Source organism: Vicugna pacos, chromosome 24 (genome assembly GCF_048564905.1).
Source record: "Vicugna pacos chromosome 24, VicPac4, whole genome shotgun sequence".
NCBI classification, from domain to species: domain Eukaryota; kingdom Metazoa; phylum Chordata; class Mammalia; order Artiodactyla; family Camelidae; genus Vicugna; species Vicugna pacos.
In genome coordinates, this window is record NC_133010.1 from 4,188,592 (window position 1) to 4,211,154 (window position 22,563).

At 40.9% G+C, this 22,563-nt stretch overlaps 1 long non-coding RNA gene across 1 annotated transcript; it reads left to right on the forward strand.

Moving 5' to 3' along the window:
- The first annotated feature begins 326 nt into the window (after positions 1-326).
- On the forward strand, positions 327-17,446 carry LOC140688859 (uncharacterized). The gene is made up of 4 exons (XR_012063700.1): positions 327-453; positions 963-1,153; positions 13,296-13,450; positions 17,139-17,446. It is a non-coding gene; the product is annotated as an uncharacterized lncRNA (long non-coding RNA).
- The last annotated feature ends 5,117 nt before the right edge of the window (positions 17,447-22,563 follow it).

Below are 22,563 nucleotides of genomic sequence, written 5' to 3' on the forward strand. Positions count from 1 at the left end.
GTGAGGTGGAAAGGGACAGACTGGGAGTTGAAATTCATAGATACTGACAGGAATATGCAGAATAGATAAACAAGATTATACTGTATAGCACAGGGAAATATATACAAGATCTTGTGGTAGCTCACGGTGAAAAAAGTATGTGACAATGAATATATGTATGTTCATGTATAACTAAAAAATTGTGCTCTATGCTGGAAATTGACACAACATTGTAAAGTGACTATGACTCAATAAAATAAAATTAAAAAAAAGGGGGCATTGGAATTCTAAAGTCCTTTCTAGCTTCTAAATTCTGTGACTCAGTCCTAGTGAGTCTATGGGGAAATAGGCACTCTCATATCTCACTGGAGGATCAAAACATACATTGCCTCCTAGCAGAAACATGCCATTGTGTTGTTTCACTTTTAAGGATTCAACCCAAGATGTGCGAGATATAAAGCCAAGCCATGGAAGGTGAGAATGCTTATCTGAGATTTATATATACTAGCATGCAATTTAGGAACAACTTCAGTATCTATAGAAAGGGATAGATTATTCACATTTTCAGACATGATCATGCTCTTACTAATATCATGTTTTCAAAGAATAATTAATGGTATTGAAAAAACTTACAACACAATAGTGGGAAAATAAGAGATAAAATTATAAATATAAGACTATCTGGTCTTGATTTATGTTTATGTAGTCATGTGTATATATGTTTATATTCTTTAAAGGTAAAAATATATACAAATATCAACTTAGCTTTTTTTTTGGCAACATAGTTACAACTTGATTTCTAGTTCCAAATTTTTCCCACAAGCACTAATTTTATGATCAGAAAAACAAAATCTTTTGAAACAAAATATATTTGACAACATGTATCAAGTTCTATGAACAATTTTCCTCCTCTCTCTTTTCCACTTCTGATCATTTTAGAGAATCAGTGAGGACTTAAGACTGACTTTCCTTGGATCCCCTAGGAATCTGTGACATTCTTGCTGCAATCACTTGGATTAATCTTTGGAATGAACATATCCCTTTGGAACGATCATACAGATTTCCTTCCTGTGGACTATGCTGATGGCACCAAGTTATCCATGGCTGGAGACCCTATTCATGGAAACCTGTGCTGTGCTGCTAAATCCATGGTCATCAGAGGCTGCCTCTAATAGTATGTAACACATTGTTTACACTCAATAAATTTCAAGTTATAATCTTCAATAATAATAGTAATGAAGCAATAAAAATACCTGAGCTCAGTAGCACTGATATCGTAGCTCTTTACGAGTTCCTGGCAGGGAAAGCACATTGTGAGCAAGACCAGGAAGGGCATAGTGTTCAGCATGGTAGACCTTCTAGAACAACCTGTGAAGCAGAACCAATTTCAAGTGTGCAAGCATATGGGCCTGCAGTGGTGTCAGTTTTCCGTTCTAGGAATCGGGGCTGATGAAGTTGCATAAAGAGAACTGGAAAAATTTGCTAAATTCCCAGTTTTCTCTGAATTGTATCTATGCTGTTAGGGTAATATGGTTTGAAAAACATCTGAAAATGTCATGGACTTGGTGATGTTATATTGGCAAATTAGTGGGACTCTGTTCCATTGCAATTTATATCTTTCCCAAGGAATCTGTCCTGATCACTCAGTCTTACTTTTCTTTCCCCTTTCTTACTGTTGTTAGCACTTATCACCTATGGGTGCATTCAGATGTTTGGATATTTTATTTCATAATTTAGATGTGCTTCTGCATTTCCCCCTCTGTATCCTCTCTGTGAATTTTCTAAATTACAGGATCATTTGCTTGATTTTTTCAAATCTAACTAAGAAGTGATGTTAGAAAGGCAGGGCTTTTATGAGCAAGGCCCTGGTCTACTCCTCGGAAGTAACCCTGGGTAGAAGGAGGGGCGTGAGGACGTGATATGTAATTATTTACCTCCTCTGTTATTTTTCTTCTCTCTTCACTACCACTGAAGTTGTAGGAGGGCACACTTTTGTTGTATTCATAATGTAACCATACAACCGGAAAAGGATCTGGAACAAGGGGAGCATCTAATAAATGTTTTTAAGTGAACAAAAGAAGATTTAGAAAAAGTTGCCCTCCCAGAGAACACACATCACTGTGAGAATCTACCTCACCAATTCTCCAAAAAAAGGGGTGTGTCCAGGCTGGTTGGGGTGGAGTAGGTTGATCTGAGAGTATTCAACCAAAAAGTGACACAACACCCCTGGTTTTTATCAGAGAACTGTGCTAAATTCATGCATCTTCCCAAGCCTCTGATATTGACCTGATTACTTCCTGACACACAATTGTGACAGATCAAGGATTTCTCCTAGTCCGTTTCTCATCATGCTTTGTGATCCAAGACATCAACTTTAAGCTTCTTTAATCCGAAACAATCACAATTGACCAGACCAAAAAAAAAAAAAAAAGTCATGAGATGGGCCACGAAGGGGATATTCACTAAATACCTATGGTGTTAAATGGCGTACTCTACTTGGACACCCGCCATAATGGCAAAGAAGTCCCTATGTGTATAAGACACAAAATAAAATACTTACAGTAATGATAATTGTTATTATTCAATAATCTGTCTTTGTTTTCAGTTAATACACAGAGGAAGCAGATTATGCATTTTCGGCGAGCTTTCAATTATACAGCTGTAGATAGTAAATATGAGATACGCATATGTGGAAGAATTAAAGAGTGTTCCAACTTCCCCTGACACCAATTTTTAGGTTCTGCTGAAAGTCTCTGTGTGACCAGGGAACTGAATCATAAAATACTTGATCAAACAAAATGAAAGGAGGTTGTTTTCTGTTGTTGAAATTATACTCCACAGAAAGCACGCGCACACACTCTGAGATAAAACTTTGCTCGTATATTCTAATGCCCTGTGCATGTGTGTGTGTGTGTGTGTGTGTGTGCGCGCACGTGTGTGTGTATGCTTTTTCGCTAAGGATGTCACATCTCTCAGAATGCAAGCTGTTGGGGTTGAAATGCCTCAAAGCATCACCCAGAACTGTGAATCGGACCAGACACAGAAAGCATCTTCAGATGCTGGGCTACTGTTTGAAGACTCACTGTATTCGTGACCCCTATTTTGAACAAGACAGTTAATGTTGGTCTACTACATAAGATTTACCTTTGTCATCCTCAAAATTAAGGAGTTCTCATCTGCAAATGTCCTTAGGGATCATTTTGCCAATCCCTGTTCCTGAAACATGAAATTCATTTACCTCAACGCTGAAGAGGTGCTGGCCATCCAACAAATCCTGGGATGAGAATATTTTCAAGAAATAGAAATTCAAGGCCTGCCTTTTAAATGTGAAGGAGCAGCAAAAGCAGAAAGACACCGAGAACCCAGGAAAGGACAATTGACTTGAAAATCGGAAAAAGAGAAATGATAGAAAGTCTGATACCAAGTTGATCCGCGTCAGGGAACATCACCTTTTACATGAAAGTAAATCGACAAAACCGCCTTCTCGCCACCTGTGTCTCTTTCACAGTCCAATTAAAATCACGTTTCCTTTGAACACACAGGAAAAAGAAGGGAGCGTCTGGGCATGTAAGGGACCTCAGTCGTCTGGCTCTGCCGACAGGTGCATTTGTCATGGCCTGGGGAGCAATGACGGGACTTTCCCTCTATTAATTGAGAAGATTATACTCTGTGATACCCACGTTTTCTCATCCCCCTTCTTAGATAGGGGAGTGGAGGAGAAAAGTGGACACTGGTTAAGCAGGAAAGAGAAAACCCCTTTCTTGGTTTTATTGCATTCTAATTAAGCAGGAGAAGAGTGAAATTTTCTGCAGCAATACAGCAGCCTGGAAACACTGACAAGGTCAATTATCTCCTGATAAGCCCTGCACCGGCAAAGATTAATAATATGACTAATCTTAATTGAATGTGAGTTCATTGAATTTTATTTCTTATTTTAAAGTTCTCTTGGTGGGTGTGCACGCCATGGTGCTTGGAGAGTGATGGATGGAAGCAATGGAGTCACTAAAGAGCCCTTAGTCCCCCGTGGCCTGCTGTGCAGACAGAGGATGCAGGCTTGATTTTCTTTTTTTTGGTTCCTGCTCACCCCCATCCTGGCAGGAACCGAGAAGGGGCTAGTTTGATAATGTAATTTGTTCCATGAATGAAGAAAGTGCAAGAGCCTTCAAACCTATGAATTTGGAATTTCCCAAATGAAACTGAAGTGTGACTGACTGATGATGATATTTAAGGTGAAGTCGGTCTAGCTGATCTGTGTAGAAAAAAAAAAGAAAGATAACAGGTCCTACTTTCTTTCCTGGGATCCATCATCACAGATAAGTTGATTGTTATAAAAAAAATCTGTATAATGTTTGCTTTAATTTTTTGCACCTTTGTTATGAAATTAGGGAAGGATGTCCATGGACAAGACTTGTTTTGAATGAATTGAAAAATGGGGGCTAAGCTTGTGTTGTGTATGACGATCTTGTAAGTAATTTTCCCGATGGAGGACTGAGATGCTGCTCTTTTCACCCCATGTCTTCCCCACACCTGATGTTGCTTTTTCGTCTACAGATAGATGACCTCCACTCGCAGCCCATGGCTTTACACTCCTCCCTTGCAGAGTTGAGATGTGATGTAAGAGGTCGTGGGATTCTAAATCGCAGAGAATATAGTAACTTCTTATTTTGGAAACACTGCATCTATAAAATGACATAACACTTTATTTCACGAATCCTGTGTGTTGGAAATGTGCTTTATAAAAATACAGTTGAAAATGAAGGCTACTCACGGAAATGAGAGTGAGGGAACCAATGAAAGTTACTGTAAGTGCATCAAAAGTCACACAGGAATGAAAAGTGATTTGAGCACAACTGATTGAAGCCTCAGAGGCATTAATTGCAGATGAGATTTGAAACATAATATCAACCTCCAATTTGACTCATCTTTCCATTTCTCCTGTGGACCTCGGCTACACGTGAAACCTCCCTCCTCTGAAGTCACAGCTCAAAATCTGCTAACTTTAATTTGGCAACCAGAAACTAGCTTGACTGCTTGTAACACTGTGGTATTGCAATTTAACCCACATGTAAGTGTGTATTTGGCCTTTCATATGTGTGGTCTTATCTCCTCAACAGATAAATTCCTTAAATATGGGGGCCATTTTTTTTAAACAGCTTTTTATCCTGCAGAGTAACAGGCGGTGATATAGGGGATGAACTAAGTACTGAATATATAATTGAGTAAAAATGTTCCAACTTTTCAGCATTGGGACTGTGATGCGATATCAGTGCTGGGCACATGCAGCTGAATGTGGAGGTATTTTTCCCTAGGTGATCCTGAAACCTCAGAGAATCACCTGGCTTTAGCAAATGATGATCGAACCACGATGAGGGGCACGCATTACAGGTCACATCAGAGCATGGAGGGGGAATAACGGGGTGAGCGAAGAAACAACTTCAACTGCGAAGAAGAAAGGAGAGGAGGCTCATTAGTGGCAAAACACAGCCATAAGCCAGACTCCTCCAGAGGCACCAGAAGTTCAGAGCAATGAAAAAGGCGCTGGAGAGGTTCGTGCCATCTGTAAGTTTACATGTTGATAGCTTAGGGGGCAAACGATTGCAATTATTCAGAAATACTGATGAGAAAGTTCATCATTAAGCAAAGCAAGATTTAAATAGAATATAAATCGTTGGAGGTATTGTTCCCTGTTTTGCTTACTTCCTGGTGTCTCTGGTGATCTTCCATTTAGCATCATCCTGGAAGAGGAGGCGATCCAGGGCTTGATGCTGCAGTTTCTGATACACAAACCTGCCCAGGGGTTTTGTCAGCATCTCTCCCCTCGTCTGCGAACAGGGTTGGCAACTACACCCGCCAAGACGTGACGGCAGTCGACGGCTAGAGTATTGAAGTCTGGTGCGCGTGACTGGGGTTCAATGAAATTACACCAGGAAAGATGAAGCCCTTCCAAGTCGGTTGCACACATTGCTCTGCGAAATTTTCAAAACCAAAGTTCTGAAAATCTCTGTTGAAACGCATTGCCATGTTCCATCACCCATGTCTTTCAGAATGTGGTCTGACGTTGCCTTCTCCACTTCCCATTTTCTCGGTTAAACGCAAAGCATATTTGTAAATGATGTTTATTTTTCTATAAATAAGGTTTGGATTCCTTTCTACTTCACGGCTGCGTGCTTCGCCTCTGCCCTCTCTTAACGCATTTCCATGAAGTGCATAAAAGTGGGGCTCAGAATCCAGGCAGACATATCTCCCCAGTTACCACAATGAAGAGAGCGACATGGTGGGTTCAGAGTCACACTTGGTGCACATGAGCACAATTGGAAATATTCATTACTGAGTTGATCTTTATCATTTTTTTTACATAATAATCTGTTTGTCTTGACAGAATTGTCTATATCTCTGCTCTTTCTAATTCTTTTAGATGATAAGGATCTAGTTGTGGGTAAGAGATGGCACACTTGGTGTCGAAAACAGACAGTTCGACCTTTTTGTCTGATGGTTGAAGAAATAAGATGCATTATTCTGGCCAAAGGCTGACTATCAGTCTATATTTTCTTCTGGTATCTGAAAACCATATAACTCATTTTTAAGCCTGTCTCTTCAAGAAAGGGGAAGGGGTAAATTTCTCTCCCTCTTATCCATAGTCTTAGCAATCTCTTCATATCTCTCCCCTCCCTAGTCCTGAAAATAAGATCACTGGGCAGCACGGCATGAAAGACTCTTTATGAGGTGGTAGGTGGCCCCTAGTCAGCCTTGAATGGTTCCTAAAGCATTGACTTTGAATTATAATTCTACAACTTAAGATCTGTACATTTTAGGAGAAGTTACGTACCTTGTCTGAGCCTCAACTACCATCCTTAAAATGAGAATATTAGCATTTATTCCAGAGTGTAAGAATTAAAGGAAATAACCCATGCAGAGCACCCATTTCTAAGAAAAGTAAGAAGCAGATGGAGGTCCCTTATCTAGAATCTAAATTCATTATAAAATGAAGATACGCAAATACTTCATACTGTGCCACTCTACTGGGCTTCATGAAACATTCATTTCAACTCTCTGAGGTTGTATCATCACTGTTCCTGAGAGATAAGGAAATGGAGGGTTAGTGAAGTAAATGAGGTGCCCTGAGTTACACAGCTAACTGGTAGGGTTGGGACAATGCGAGTTCAGAGGGCTCTCAGTCACTGCAGCGTGTTTTTATAGGCATTATTATCCCATTTAATAGAGCAATGAGACCTGTATTTTGGTGAAACCCTGTTCAGGATGAGGGAGATAGATCTGTGCCACATAAACACTGAAATACTTGAAAAATATTATTGGGAAATTTTATCTCAAAGATCCTCTTCGATGTGAGAAACTATCTCATGCAAAAGTGAATGTTTTCTTTCCATGAAAATATGAAAACTTAGAAGAACTTCTTCACGGATATTGGTATGAATTGAAACTTTTTTTTCAGGATGCATTTTTTTTTCCACATCTGGGTTGTTTCAGATATGATATGACAACCCATACAAAAGTCCTTTGAAAAGTAGGAAGGCTTGTGTTTGTATTGGTTAAATCAATGGCCCATGTGCCAGTCAGTGATTTCCAACAAACTCAACTCTTCTGTATTGCCATCCCTAAAGGAAAAAATCTGTAGGAGGTAGTTTTTTTAAGCAAAGGTTCTTAGCAGCAAGGAACAGAATTTCCACGCTTTTAATTCTGCTGAAGGGAAAAGACATCCCAGCCTTCTCAGGCCCTTGCTTGGACAATTGTGTTTAAAATGAGGTAGCAGATTAGAAGCAGAGACGATACGCTGATAATGGTGAAGAGTTACTGGTGATAACAGACAAGAAGGTGGCAGAACCACTAACATGAAATCAAAGTGTCATGGAATTCCGAAAACAGGGCCATTACCAGAGGGATAGGCATACAGACTTGGGCCAACAAGAACCAAGATTTCTGTTTGTGAAGAGGACTCTGAGACAGCCAGAAAGCACGAAGCGATTCTCACAGTTGCCCATTTAGAAAGGCATATTCTTATTTTGAAAGAATCTTCCCTCCTAAATTTTCATATAAATATTACATTTTTTGCTTTGTATAAAGAAGTAAACTTAATTGTCTGAAAAAAAAATTCATCAATGAAACTTGTGTTATTACAGCCTGGAAAGCAAATGACTGTGAGTCTATATGACAGATGATTGAGTTCCTGACTGAGATAATATGCTGTAGCAGGAAGGTACGTTTCAACAGAGTGACTGAAGGTGTCTGCAGATAGCAGCCCACGCTGGGTGCCGGCAAGTTGCCTGGAGAGCACTCTCATCAACAGGGAAGCGGTCACCACAGCACGTAAGTCCATGTCAGAACTGCCTGCTTCTTCACTCATCATGTTGATTGACTCCATTCACGAAAACATCAAGTTATCTGGCATCATTTAAACCAAGCAACTGGTGTATCATGTGATAGTGTGTGCCCTTCAAAAGTGGTGATGCATTTAAGAAGATTGAGAACCCTGAATGTCAATAAGAAATAAAATCACCAGTATGATGGGGTGTGATTAAGAGCCTATTTCAGTGTGGTGCTCGTAGCCAGTCTCATCATTTCAAATACCACCCACGTGCTGACAACTTGTTTTCCTAGCTCATCCTTTTCTCCTGAATTCTAGACGTATGCCTCCAACCACCTCATCGATGATTCTTCTTTGGGTTAACGCTAGACAGGCGTAAGGCGGGAATGGATGGGGTCTGAGTTGCTCTTTAAGGATGGTTAAAATTGGGCAGAGAAGAGAGGAGGAAGAGCAAACACGTGCACCAGAAGAGCTGAACAAGAGCACAGCATAACCAATCAGTATAAATGGGGATCTTCTTCTGCAGAGGGCAAACTAGTACATTTTATCTCCAAATGTGATAGAAGATAAAGAATGAGAAATCCTCCAATGCCTCTAGGAAAAGTCCGGATTAGACGTAAAAACAAAGGAGTTAAACATTTCAGCTAAATGGCTTTTGTAATTTTAAGATGGCAAGTGTCCCCAAGATTCTAATTGATAAATAACCTTCTGGAATTCCTTCAGATTTCCAAGTAATTCTCCAGTCTTCATGAGAAAGAGAAGAGACATCGAAACGTGCTGTCAGATTTTGGGGGAGAATTCATATAATTTTTTCTAGGCTAAGTCAAGGCTCAGGTCAAACATCAAAAAGGGTCTACCACCAACCCCTACCAGTACCTTGACATATCTCTTATTAAATTCAAGTGGCTATAGTTTTGGGGTTTTTTTTTTTGCTTTTTTTTTTTTTTACTGCAGCCCAAATTATCTTCAGCTCTTTCCCAGCAGCGATGAGCTTTGAGGCAATAGGATGGTAGGAATCTTTTTTCACGTCTCCTCTTTACCCCTAATCTTTATTGCCTGTTCATTGCAAGAACAAGCATGAAAAAATAAGACAATTTCCAAAGATAGTCTAAAATCCCAAAAGGTAAGATAAAGCCATCTGGGGTCCAACACGCATATCATATTTTCTTTCTTTAGCAAGGCAGTTCTGCGTTTTATGGAAGGCATCCCAGTAGGCAAAAACCTACTAGCTGTTTGTAACTCCTTAAAAAATTTAAAAAAAAAAGAATAAAACTGCAATGTTTCTTTAATGTCACAGCCTGAATTATAAGCAGAGAGCTGGCACATCGCTCAGTTTATTCATTCTAATTACAATTGCCTTGTCACCGAGATGCCAACCTGACGAAGAACAAATCAGGGAGAAAGTCCCCAGGGGCCGCTTAGTGAGAGCAAGGCTGTCTCCAGTGGAATCAACGTGACAATTTCTTCCTTCCCTCCTCAAAGTCGAGAGTCCCCCTGGACAAATTCACATTTGATGATTTTCGCGAGGCTCTCTGTCTTCAACTGCTTGATTAGCATCTCACTCACCTAGGAAATGAGACTAAAGTTTGTGACCATTAAAAGGAAACCCAAGCATGTGCACAGGTGTCTGCTCAGGCATGTGACGTGCTTACGGAAACCGTTTCCTTAACTTGGCACCAAGAGTTGGCACTGATGGTGCTGTGTGCACGTATGTGTGTCTGTGTTTGAGCGTATGCATGCCTGTGTATATGCATGTGTGTTACTCTTTATGTTTTCAGAAGGTGATCTTTTCACACATCTCAGTCTAGAAATATGAAGCCAGAAGTTTGAAAACCACAGGCAAAGGTGTGCTGGTCGGTTCCCATGGGTACCTGATTTTCCTCTTTCTAACATCACAGCAGCTGTGCTTAGAGATGAGATCACTGTGCCTCTTGCTCCTAAAATGTTTCATACAAAACTGCATTCTCTCTGGTAAAACACATTCCCATGGACTGGGGTGCAATTAATGTTAGAGGGGAATTAATATAAATCAAATTCTAAAAACTACCTGGATAATATTCTCTCAGTCTACCACCAGCTCTTGCTTGTGATTGATCAGTAGCCCAGGAAATAGAATGGAAAAGGCACAGAAGGAGCCAGAACTCTGCCTTCAGAATCATTCCTCCTACCTCTTTGTTGGCATTTTCCTGAAACACTACTCTGGCTGATAGGACGATGGTTCTTAAACTCTGATGTGTGTAAAGAGCAGATAACTGGGCTCCTGGTCCAAACATCCCATCCACTACAGGTGAAGGGTAGCTCAAAAATCTGCATTTTGACAAGCATCAGGGGTGATTGGATCAGAAATGCTGCAACACTTATTCTCTCCATTCCCAAATTCCATGATGAGAACGTCTGTCTCATAAAATTGTCCTACAGCTTAACTAAGGTGCGCTTTTAATTATGATATATTTCAGCTCCTTCCAAGTAGTTTCCAAGAAAGGACTGAGCATCAGTATTTCCTCTGTGCTACACAGCACCCCATACATAATACATGCTCAGTAAATACTTGCTGATATGAGTTGATTTAATGCAGAAACCAAAGTCATATTGTTTAAGTGCCTTCTTTCTAGAAGCTGGAGTTTCCTACACAAACACACAGACTGCAATCCTTTAGAATTCTAAATGATTTTGGAAGAACATTCGTCTCTTCAAGGAGATGGGTCAGGGATGACTAGCTGTCCCCTGGGCCTGCAGACTTCTCAGCTACACCTCCCGCTCAGCTCTAGGTGAAATGATTCAGTGTTTCTGCCCAATGCATGGTTGATGGTCCGAGTCCTTCACTCATGGCCACCTGAGCTGCCCAAGCTGAAAATATACACCTTTTCCTAGGACTAGAAGGTCAGCCAACAAGAACAGAGTTATATCAGCCAGGATATAGATTAAATACAGGAGCTTCGGACCTTTGTGTCAAAAAATAGGTTTATATTCTCCTTCATGCTCAGAGATCAGCAAATTGAATTATCAGCCCTGCATGTGACAATTCTCTGCCCGGTGCCTTAGTGCTTCAGGGACTGAAGAGAATGAGTGAGTCATTTTCTTGGCCCTCAAGCAGCTTGCAGTTTAATTTGGGAGACAGAAGGACGCTAAGCATGTCGTGATTTGCCAAAAAGTAAAAGAATTCTAGAAATGTTTAGGGAAGAGAGACAATCTTCAGATGGGGCGATCTGAGAAACCTTCAAGGAGGAGATGAATCTGGTGGACTGGAGCAAATAGGTAGGTGCGAATACAAAGGAGATTAGTCAGCCTGGGTAGAGATGCGTCTGGTGGTCAGAAGCGCGAGAAAGGCAAAGCAGAGGTCCTTCCATCCTCCCCACCCACCGATAGCTTTCCAAGTCATCCATTCCCGTATTTCCTAAGACTTACAGAATATAATATTCATACACTAGTTTTGTACTGGACTGTTACATTGCATTCTAGGTATGTTTGATGTTTGCGCAGAACCCCCTGCTCATGGAAACTTCTCTCCAGTATTTCATTTCCATGGTGTCAAATAGCCAATCGATTAATTAATCCTTACATAAAGAATAAATGAGAAACTTAAGGGAAGCCCTGGATAACTGATCAGATACAGTCCTAGTTTAGGACAAAAAGGCAAAAAAGGTTATACTTTTCAGAAAGACTGGGGGAAAGTCTCAAGTCACATAAGGGGCAGGAGGGGGTGGCTATGACTCATGGAGAGTAAGTCCTTAGCTGCAGGAGATATGCACTCAAGTCTAAGCAAGGTAGAAGTTTTGTTTTTTCATTTCACCAAATTTCTAGCTTTGTCCATCATCTACTAACACCTAATTGAGAAGCAGTGTACTTTAGTCTTACTCTATCCAAAATGACTGGTCCCCATCACTTAGGAGTGAGCGGTCCTTTGAGTTTCTATAATAAGACTCCTTCCTGTCTCTTCAAACCCATGATGCCAATTTCGTTACTTACCCTCCTCCTTCACCATGTATTTTCCTGCCTTGGCATTTGAGCCAAATGCCCCATCCTATGGCTAGGCATTTTGCTCTCCCCTTTGATCCACCCAAAGCCATCCCTCCAGACCCAGACAGAGCCCAGAGGATTTCCCAGACACTGTTGATTCTTCTCTCTTCCACACCCTTGGATGTAGAAGTGCAGGCATGAAGCACATGTGACTGATCCAACGTCATGTGTCCGCATATGTGTGCATGACTTCAGAGCACTAGATGAGCCATTATTGCCCTATGTTTGTGCTCTCTGAAAAGGGCAGACTTTGATCATAGGTGTTGAAATCAGTTTGTTCAGGAACCCTTAGTCTCAGTGGCTGGACTGGAGAGGACAGACCTCAGTAAGGCATCCAATGTGCTTGTAAAGATCCATACAGGGGTTAGTGGATGATACAAAGGATGTTCCCCATCAAGCCTGCCTAATCACATTGATCATCCCCAGATACCTTTCCACTGCAGGACTAAAAGCCATCTCAGATGGTCTCCCTGGCAAGAAGAAAGTGAGTTGCATATTTTGGGCAGTTTAGGTGGTATGTAAAATGCAGACAGGCAGGCATTTATGACACCACTGTCCTTTGCGGAGCTATGGTGGGCACTGCATATTCCTATGGGGAGGGGGTGACGGTATGTATACAAGCCTCAAACTTTTAAAAACCACTTGACAATGAAAGTTCTCTATTTTTCAAATCACTTCTTCCAGCTTTAGTTTTAATAGCAGGTTAAGCAGTGCAGTCGGCCTGGGCCTGAGCCATTAAAACTCACCTGTGGTATTTAGTGGCTGGCTCTGGTGACCAGAGATGGTTGCAAAGCCACCTTTTCCCTCAGGTGACTATTCACATACCAGAAATGCACTCCAGCGAGGAGCAGCCGATTTAAAAGACAAACTCAAGTGTGACTCAGAGCTAATACAGATCAATCACCATTAAAACCTTTTGGAATAGGGCTCCCTCTCCTGCCGCTCTTCACGTCAAATGCCGTGTGTTATTATTCCCTAGAATCTTGAAAGAATGAAGATCTCGACAGCCAGTTAGATAGGCACCAGGAACAGAAACGAGACTGAAGTGAATGGAAACACGCCGAGCCAAATGGCAGTTTTGTCTTTTAAGGCATCCTTAAACATTTCCCGGAGCTGCACCACACAATTACTCAGGTAAATCATAAATGCATGTATTGCTGAAGAGGGAAGAGAGAGTAAATGATGAGGGAGGTGTGAAGGGATAGAATGCCTTCCATGCTTTGAATGGTACCCTTGAGAATCAATAAGGTCAAAGAAAAAAAAAAACAACACTGGTAGGGAGTTCTCCATATAGGCACCTACAGAATGACTGACTTCATCCCAAGCCAGAACCTCCAGAGTAGAAACTTTTCTCCCATGGAGGGAATTCATGTAAAGTAAAATTTAATTTAAACTTAGGAAATGGACCTCGTATTGGAATGATTCCCTGATAATGCCAGAAATGACAGGAAATGCGTTAAAATAATTTATAGGGTCCAGTTGTACTTGAACAGATGATTAACGGTATTCCATCTGCTTTCTAAATATCCCCACCTTCCACTAATTCCTCCGAAATTTTGCCATTTCAGTCAGGGTGAAATTTATTGGCACCCACTTACTGTGATTCGCACGCAGAATGATTTGCATGCCTTTATTAGGAATGCAGTTTATTTGGGGGGCACATTTGATTTATAAGCATTTGGCAAGTCTGCCCTTCTACTCTTTTTTTCTGTTTTGATTTATGCAAGGGCAGCGTTACATTTCTGGGGCTCATTCATTCCTTAGAAATTAACTTTTTAGCTGAAATCTTCCACTTGGTAAAAAAAAAACAACAAAGAAAAACTGGCAACAAATTCAATTCAATCTCCTTTGCTTGGCTACAACAAAAAAACAGTAATTAGAATCAGGACTTCTCTTTGGCAATATTTTGCACTAGATGGAGTTTGCATATAGTGGCTGTGGACTCACCATTTCTACCTCTCAGTGCTCTTTCTGTTAGCCATTTCTGTCTTTATACTTTATCTCAAAATACATAGATATCACTTAAAAATATTCCTATATGCGTGTCAACTGACATAAATGCACAGCCTAAAAGTTGAGAGTTATGCTTTATTTGACAGACATCTTTGAGGGCTCAAACCCCTTTGAGTCCGGGATGACAGCCTCTCAGATGGCTCTGGGGGGCTGCTCCCAAGAGGTGGTGGAGGAGCCAGGATATATAGGAGCTTTACAACAAAGACCAGGTAGTTGGGACATTAAAAGATGTCTTGTTAACTAAAGAAAACCAGGCATCTTGAATTAAAGAATTTAGCACTTTTCTATGTATGGGAGGAAGCAAACATTTGGGCTCATTGAATTCATTCCTGTGACAAGCACCTCGCTATCCAGGGCCAGTGTCCTGTCCTTTCTTGTTCTGAGTCCCCTCAGGGTGCACCGCTGTGAGTGGCTGCAGAGGCCGGGCCGCGGGCTTGTCTTCCCTGGGGGGTGAGGCAGCCGCTGATGACTTGATGGCTTCAGCGTTCTCTGTTTACTGATATGGTTTACAGTATTTTTCTTCACATGCAAATCTTCCCCTAATTTTGCCTCTACTCATTTCCCACCTTTACAGGACCATTGTTCACTACCTGCCCTTAACTGTCAAGAGGAAAATGATCTAATAAAATTTCACCACCAGAGTGAGAATGATGCCTGCCTCCATGAGGCAGCTGGGATTTGAAATGGAATGGTTAGAGAAACAATGCCTTAATTATAACTTCATAATTTATAATGAGCCATTCATAGACATTATGTAATTTGATCCTTAACAGATTTTTCAAGATAATTACACATATTTCAGTTTTATGTGTGGAAAAACTACAACTCAGGAAAAAGAAGTAATTTAGGGGGCAAATTGTGGGTAGTGGGTGACCCAAACCAGGTCATCTGTCACTGAAGTCTCTAAGTCCCACTTTTGCACTGGCTCCTTAGTGAGAGCTAAGAGGCAATAAAGTAATAATGGGCTTTTGTTTCTGGGCCAGACCCAGATGCATCTTCCCCTGGGCTGGGCAGCTTTCGTATATCTTTCAAATCAAATTACCTGGGTGGTTTCCTCTTCTGCCTAAAAGTAAGAGAGGAAGAGGAAGAAAAATAGCATTAGGAAAAGGCTGAGTGCAACTACAGGGGAATCTAATTTAGGACGTGATCTCAAGAAGCCTTAATCCCACAGAGAATAGTCCGAGGCAAGTCATACTTGTCCGCTTCTCCTATCAGCCCGTTTCCATTTTTAGTCTAAGGCTGTTCAGTGACCTTGTCCTGTGGCCCAGCTGGACAATATTACCAGAGAAACAGGAGTAGCTACAGCCTAATTATATGATTACATATTCATTTAACTCCTAGAGAGCTTATGACTTTTCTGAGAGCCAGAGAAGTAGTTGGCTGGAAACTCATGTTGAGAGATTGTCTCACCTCAAGATACAGAACCTGTGTATGGAACGTAAAATTATTAGCTGAGGTGTGTTGACGGACATCATGAGAAACAAAATGATGGAAGACATTTAAAGTAAAAGTTCATAGAAATGTAACTAGATCTAGAAACTTGCAATCAAGTCTGCATGGTTTAGCAAGATAAATGTTATCAGTGTAAGACATTTCATACTCAGATTGTGTCCAGACATTTTCTTATTTGAGCGAGTCATCGTATGGATGGTCATCTATTTTCTACCTGTGCTAATTTTGCTCTTTTTCTATTAGGAGTGAGAGATGCTAAGAAAGAGTAATGGCTTCTGAAAAAGAAAAAAAAAAGATTTAAAAAAGAGGAAGAGAGGTCACACTCTACAGAACAGTTCCTTCTTGATTTTGTCTTTCTTAAAATTGGTTAATCTGTGATTCGTTGCCCAACTGTCTTTCTTGATAGTGCTGGCTTTGCTGACATCTACAACAGGGTGGGAAATTTTTTTCTGTAAAAATTTTTGGCTTTGTAGACTACAGGCTCTGTCTCAATTCTTGCCTCATTTCTGCTGTCATAATACAAAATCAGCCTTGGAAAATACATACATTCATAGATGTGGCTTTGTCTTAATAAAACTTTGTTTACAAAAAAAAAAAAAAAAAGAAGAAGCAGGCTACACGTGGCCCATGGACTGTAGTTTGCCAACTACAGGGTATAGAAAGGTATGGTATTATATGTCAGCGGAAGGTAAGTCACTGTTACTTTTCCACTGTGTCCATTTTCAAAGTTGTTATAATAAAGTAAAAGAGTTTAATGAGTTTAGTTTTTTCACAGTAAACTTGAAATTAGTATACAAACGTCTCATCACACTAATGAAAAAACAAACAAGTATGTAATTTTACTGAGCAAATCACAAATATCTTTAACAACCTCAAGAAAAAAATTTTTTTCTTTCTTTTTTTCTTTTTTTACATATAGTATCATTTCAGTTGATAAAAATCTGGACACTGTGATGCACTTCTGAGATCACTTGGCTATAAGCAAGCACAAATCTCTACTTCTATAAAGCTCCCTTTCTCATTGTACCCTACATTTTCAAGGCTTTTGCTCATGTCCTGATTCTGTCCTTTGGTAATCCTCCTCACCTAGACTGCACTTTTCTCTTTCTGCTAAATCCACTCCAATATTTCAGGGCTAATTTATGTCCCATCTTTCCCCATAATGCACATTTGGCTACCTTAACTGGCCATTCATTATTTTTATCTTCCCTACCCTGTTTTCAAGCCTTCAAATCTAGCTCCACTCTCATGTTTCCAGGGTCTCAAGGTGCAAACCAGGGTCTTCACTTGTTTTCATAAACAGCTTTTTGTACAGAGAGAAGGTGTTAGCATTTTTAACTCCTTGTTTCCCCAGCAGGAAGGTGGATTCTGCAGAGTGGTCCTACTGTCTGATGCACTGCATGTGACGATGAGCATCACTGAGATGACTGGACAGAATACAAGACTGAATCTGGAGATCAAGATGCTGGCGATCATTGCTACAGGGCTGTTTGCAACTTTTTACATCAGTTGACTTACATGCAGATCCAAACGAGAATTTCCATCTTGTTACACAATGTTCTAGTCATCTCAGCTGATCTGCCCTTTTCTTGGGAGTGAGCTGGAACATTTAACCAGCCTTGATAGCACCTCTACCTGACTATTAGAGAAACAAATGCTAAGAAGTTTCAGGTAACCCAAACATAAATGGGATCATTGTCAGTCTTACTGTAGATCACCTTCAATACTATCTGGTCAACCGAGTGTTTGCTTCTGGTGGACAATCTGTCTCTTTGACGATAATTGTGATCCTTATTACCAGAATTAAATGATCAAAGAGAAGATTGCCTCTGAGAAATAAATTGACACAAGCAAAAACAAACATGCAGAAAGCACGAAACATTCTCGCCGTAATGAGTGTCACCAGAACACATGTTTCCTCCCAGGCACTTTGTGAAAATACAGCCTATTTGAAAATGCTCATGACATCCCGAGTTCTTCCACCCTCATCCCTTAGTAATTAAGGAATCAAATTTGTGAGGATGATAACGGGGCCCCCTGCCTAAAGTGACCACCCCCATCTCTTGCCAACTTCTTTTCAGGCCATCTCCTGGGGCAGCTGGAATGCTGAGGGAACCCTCCTAAATACGAGGTTTCAAAATGCAGCCACGTGGTTGCCAAAGCGGTCGTGGACCGGGGCTTCTAACCCCTGGGGTATTGGCCTCCTTTCCTTTTGTGAGAACGTGTTTTCATGTTTGGTGCTCCTATCACATCTTCAGAAGTCTGCAGTCTGGTTTCCTTTTTGAGGATAAAAAGACATCAGATTTTCTCTTATTTACAACATCTCTCCGAAGTCTGAATAATAAAGGAAGCTTCGGGTCTCTTATCCATTTTATCTTGTCATATATATATATATATATATGTGTGTGTGTGTGCATGTGTGTGTGTATGTGTGTAAAATAATAAATGTATATATTTATTTATAAATATATACCATATACACATGTAGAATATATTAGAATAGAATGGAATATATTATATAGAATATATAGAATATATATATTTATATATATACATGTCCCTTATTTTTATATACATACATGTCTCAATATATATTTATAATATATAATATAATATATATGATATATCATCCATATGTATAATATATAATATATATTTTATATATATACACGTCTCATCCATTTTATCTTGTCATTTATATATATGTAAAATAATAAACGTATATATTTATTTATAAATATATATATTTTACATATATACATGTATAGGTGTATGTAAATGCAGGCTAGGATTATCCTTTTCTATGGCTAATAATTAAGATCAACTGAATAAATGAAAAAAAACCCCACTATATTTGCTGCTAAAAAGGGCATCTGGTAGCAAAGAGGTGGGAGTGTCCGCTGGAGGATGATCAGATGGGATGTCTTGACATAGAACATAAGAGGTAAAAACGAAGGATGTGTCAAAGGGAAAACACTGGAATGGAAGGACACAGGCAAGCCGGTGGAAGCTTGACTGTAGAGGAAAGGCGTCCTTAACTGAGCAGACAATGCCTCTAATTATAAATCTCTAACCAGCAAGCGATGCAAACTTGAAGTATTTCAAACAGTTCTGTAGTTTGGTCTATTCATCAAACAGCAACCCACGTGTGAGCACCAAAGATGGTTCTGTGCCACACACTGTTGTTGGTGATCTCCCAAGATCCATTCCCCCAAATCGTCTTCCTTGGTAAAGTTCTCGAGCCTTGTTTAGTTTAGGATGACCGTGTGCTCCCTGGCAATCTCCGCCATCCTGGGGTGAAACGTTATCATGAGCAATCACGATCATTTATTCCGCTCGCCTGCTCTGAGTTCACTCACAGCCTGTGACACAGCCAAGCCTCGCCAATGACACCGGAGGAGACAGCCACTGGGGAGTTTCTGGGAAAGCAACCTGCCCACGGGACTGCCATGGTCGGTGGCTGAGCCAAGATTCAAATGCAGGGAGTCTGACTCTGTCTTCCTTTGGGAAGTGAGTAAGCAGTACCCAGAGGTTACTGCTCTCCGATTCTACAGCAGACGTTCTCAAGTTGTACTGGGAGAAAGAATACCTTGGAAAGTTTATTAAATGTAGATTCCGAAGCTCTGCTTTGACTTGACTATTAAGCTCTCTGGTCAGGCAGTGATGCAGGTGAACTTGAGATCATGTTATTGATCCTGGCTGAGTGAGTGGAGCTGACGGATGGGTGGTTCCTTATCCCTGTTTTATATTGTGGTTTATTTAGTCTGGGGAATTGTATCATTCATTCTGTTGTCTCATGGAGGTTAAGCACATGATTTTTAAATGGCCTCTGTTTGGTGCATAATGCCAGATTTCTGTCCCTTGTTTAGATGGAACACGTTATCAACTGCTTATTATTATATTGGTATTTGCTTGATGTAATTACTGGGGTAGTCATTAAGGATGCTAAATTCATTTGCTTTTCTTCTAGAACAATGTTGCCCAGTAGAATTCTGTGGAATGTGATAAATGTTCTATATCTGAGATATTCAACACTAGTAGAAGTTAGTCACAAGGGACTACTGTGCACATGAAATGTGCTCGGTTCAACTGAGGAACTAAATTGATAGATTTCATTTAGTTGTTATTTATTTATGTTTAAATATCCACTGTGGCTTGTGGCTCTAATATGCAGCTTCAGTGTGTATATATGTACATGCTGGTATTTTAGAACCTTGAAAAAGTATTTTATCTTCCTGACAAGTCTAATTTGTAGAATGGTCTATGCCCTGAATTTCGCTTCTCTTGAAAATCTAACACTTGATTCTCAGCTATTCTGTTCATCAGGGTTTGTCTTCACCTCCCTGCCATTCCCAGGCAGCCCCATCTCTGGGAGGCAGAGTAGTTTTCATGTCAGACACATGCGTGGACTTCAGACTCATAGAATCCTGACGCACAATAGCCTGGCCTCCTAATGGGTCACCACAGGGCGCCCAGGACAGGAACCACCTTTCCGGAGAGATGGACTCATTCATTATTCTGAAAGATTAAGTAGCAAATACCCATTAGAGAAAGTGCAAGCTGAAAAACAGATAACAGCTGGAGAAAAGGAAAAAAAGCCATTTGCAGATGAGAAAGGGGGGAGGGTGGGAACGAATGTGTTCCACACCGAATGGGGCTGGCTTTCCTTTCCAATCACCCAGGGCCATGTTTTGCCCAGAACTGGTGCCCGTGAGCTGCCAGACTCTTGCTGTAGTAGCCAGGTAGGACTCACCGTTAGAGTCCTAATGGAATTAGTAGGAATGACAGACTGCTCAATAAATCACCTGCTGGCCTCTTCCATTTGAATGAGAATCGACTGGTACAAATGATTGATTAACATTGACAAAGCCATATGGGTTCAGGCAGATTCCTTTTGTTCATATTTTCAAACTATTCAAATTGTATCTTTCTTTGAGGTCCAACATTGAGGTTTCTTTGTTGCTGTTGTTCTGTTTTGTTTTGTTTTTTTTTCTCCATTAGAACATGGATTGGGGAAGGGGAGGGTAGATTTACAGAAAATGGCAAAACTTTGATTCTCAGGTTACACTGGCTGTGTGATTTTGGGAAAATAATTACTTTTAAGTCTCTGTTTCTTTGTCTGTAAAATAGTGTCTTCCTTATAGGTGTAACATTCAGCAGTGTCTGGATTTAAAGGTTGGCAACATCACCATTAACACAGTCTCTACAAGAACTTCAAGTGTTTCCACTCTCGGATACTTACGATATGGTTCAGACTCTGGCGTGTAAATGTGAGATGCCCTGTCATTTCAGATTTGGTCCTGCCTCTCAACGAGACTGTAAGCTCTCCAGAGGCAGGTCTGAACTCCAACCCTGTGAGATCCTCACAATATTACATTCAACAGAACACAACCAATCCCCTGTTTGTCTCAGGCAGCGAGCTTTTTTTTTTTTTTCACTTTGGTCACATCTGTTGGAGGAAAGTAGGAAGGGTGCTGGGATGATGAAAGGAATTGGCTCCTTGAAAGATCTTGTCAAGTTTGAGATAAGCATCAGAGTCGGAGCTTGAGGTGGGATGCTGGGGTTCAAAAAAGTAGATGGAATTTGGTAATGGGACTGGGGAGAGAAGCAGCAATCATTAGGGCCCGTCTCCTTGGGCAGCAGACCTTGGGCTCTGGGCAGGAAACAGTCCCCATTCACAGGGGGAGAAAGGCCTAAGAAGAGAGCAACGTTGTGCACTTAAATAAAAATGCAATTTCAATGTACGATTCTTACCCTAACAGAGCTTTAGGAAACCTGACAAAATAGCTGTTTGGAATTCCAAGGTAACAGAAGTCCAGTTTTAGGCAAATGAGCCAAGAGGGAGCGCATGGGCTGAGGACAAGGACGGGCAGGTGGAGTCATGGCCAATGTCAGTGTTAGGCACTTGGAGAGGGAAAAAAACGTGAAGCATTCAGTTGGAGCTTCAGCCCAGCTTAGATGAATAGCTTTAGTCTAAGTTCTACTAGGTTGGAGGGCAGGAGAAACCCACACAGATCTGACACTGGATTAATGTCCTGCCTCCTTAGGGCTAACTCAGGGTCTGGTGCAGGAGAGAGCGTAGAGATGGGAAACATCCTTGTGGATCTCAGCTATGAGTTGCTGGGTAAAGCAGATTCAAAGGAATTCTGTTCGTTTAAAATGCTTGTTATCCTTAAGGAACAAATATGGGTTTCCTGGGTCCTTGCTGCTTGTCCATTAGCTGAGCTTTCCCTGCTATGAAGATGGGCCCAAGTCTAATTGACTGTCCACATATGGGACTCTGAACAATGGCAAACCAGGAGGATCAGGCAACATGGCTGCTCAAGTTGTAACCATGGGGATCAAGCAGTGAGGTGGGACCAGGAGACCAGCCAGTCTCAGAATGCTGGTGAGGCTGACAGGTGGCTATCGATGTCACTGCCATCCAAAAGCCACCTGGTGTCCAGTGTACCATGGGGACCCCTAAGTCTGACTCCCAGCGTTTCAACCTGACCACCCTCTGTCTCCAAAAAACCTGACCTATGGCTTTGAATCTCTATCTTGTTTAAACCCACATTCTGTGGTGTGTTTTCATTCTATCTGGTTTCCTTTTCTCTGTTGACATTTCCCTCTAAGACTATAGAAGTTTTGAAAAGAAGCCTGCCTTTTCTTAACCCCCATGCCCAAGTCCTGAAATCCAATGAATTCTCTGATTATGACATTGTCCGGAAGCGTTAGTGTGTAGCAGTGACGTGCTCTCCCACTCACCACACACACACAGAACCCCCAAAATGAATCGAACC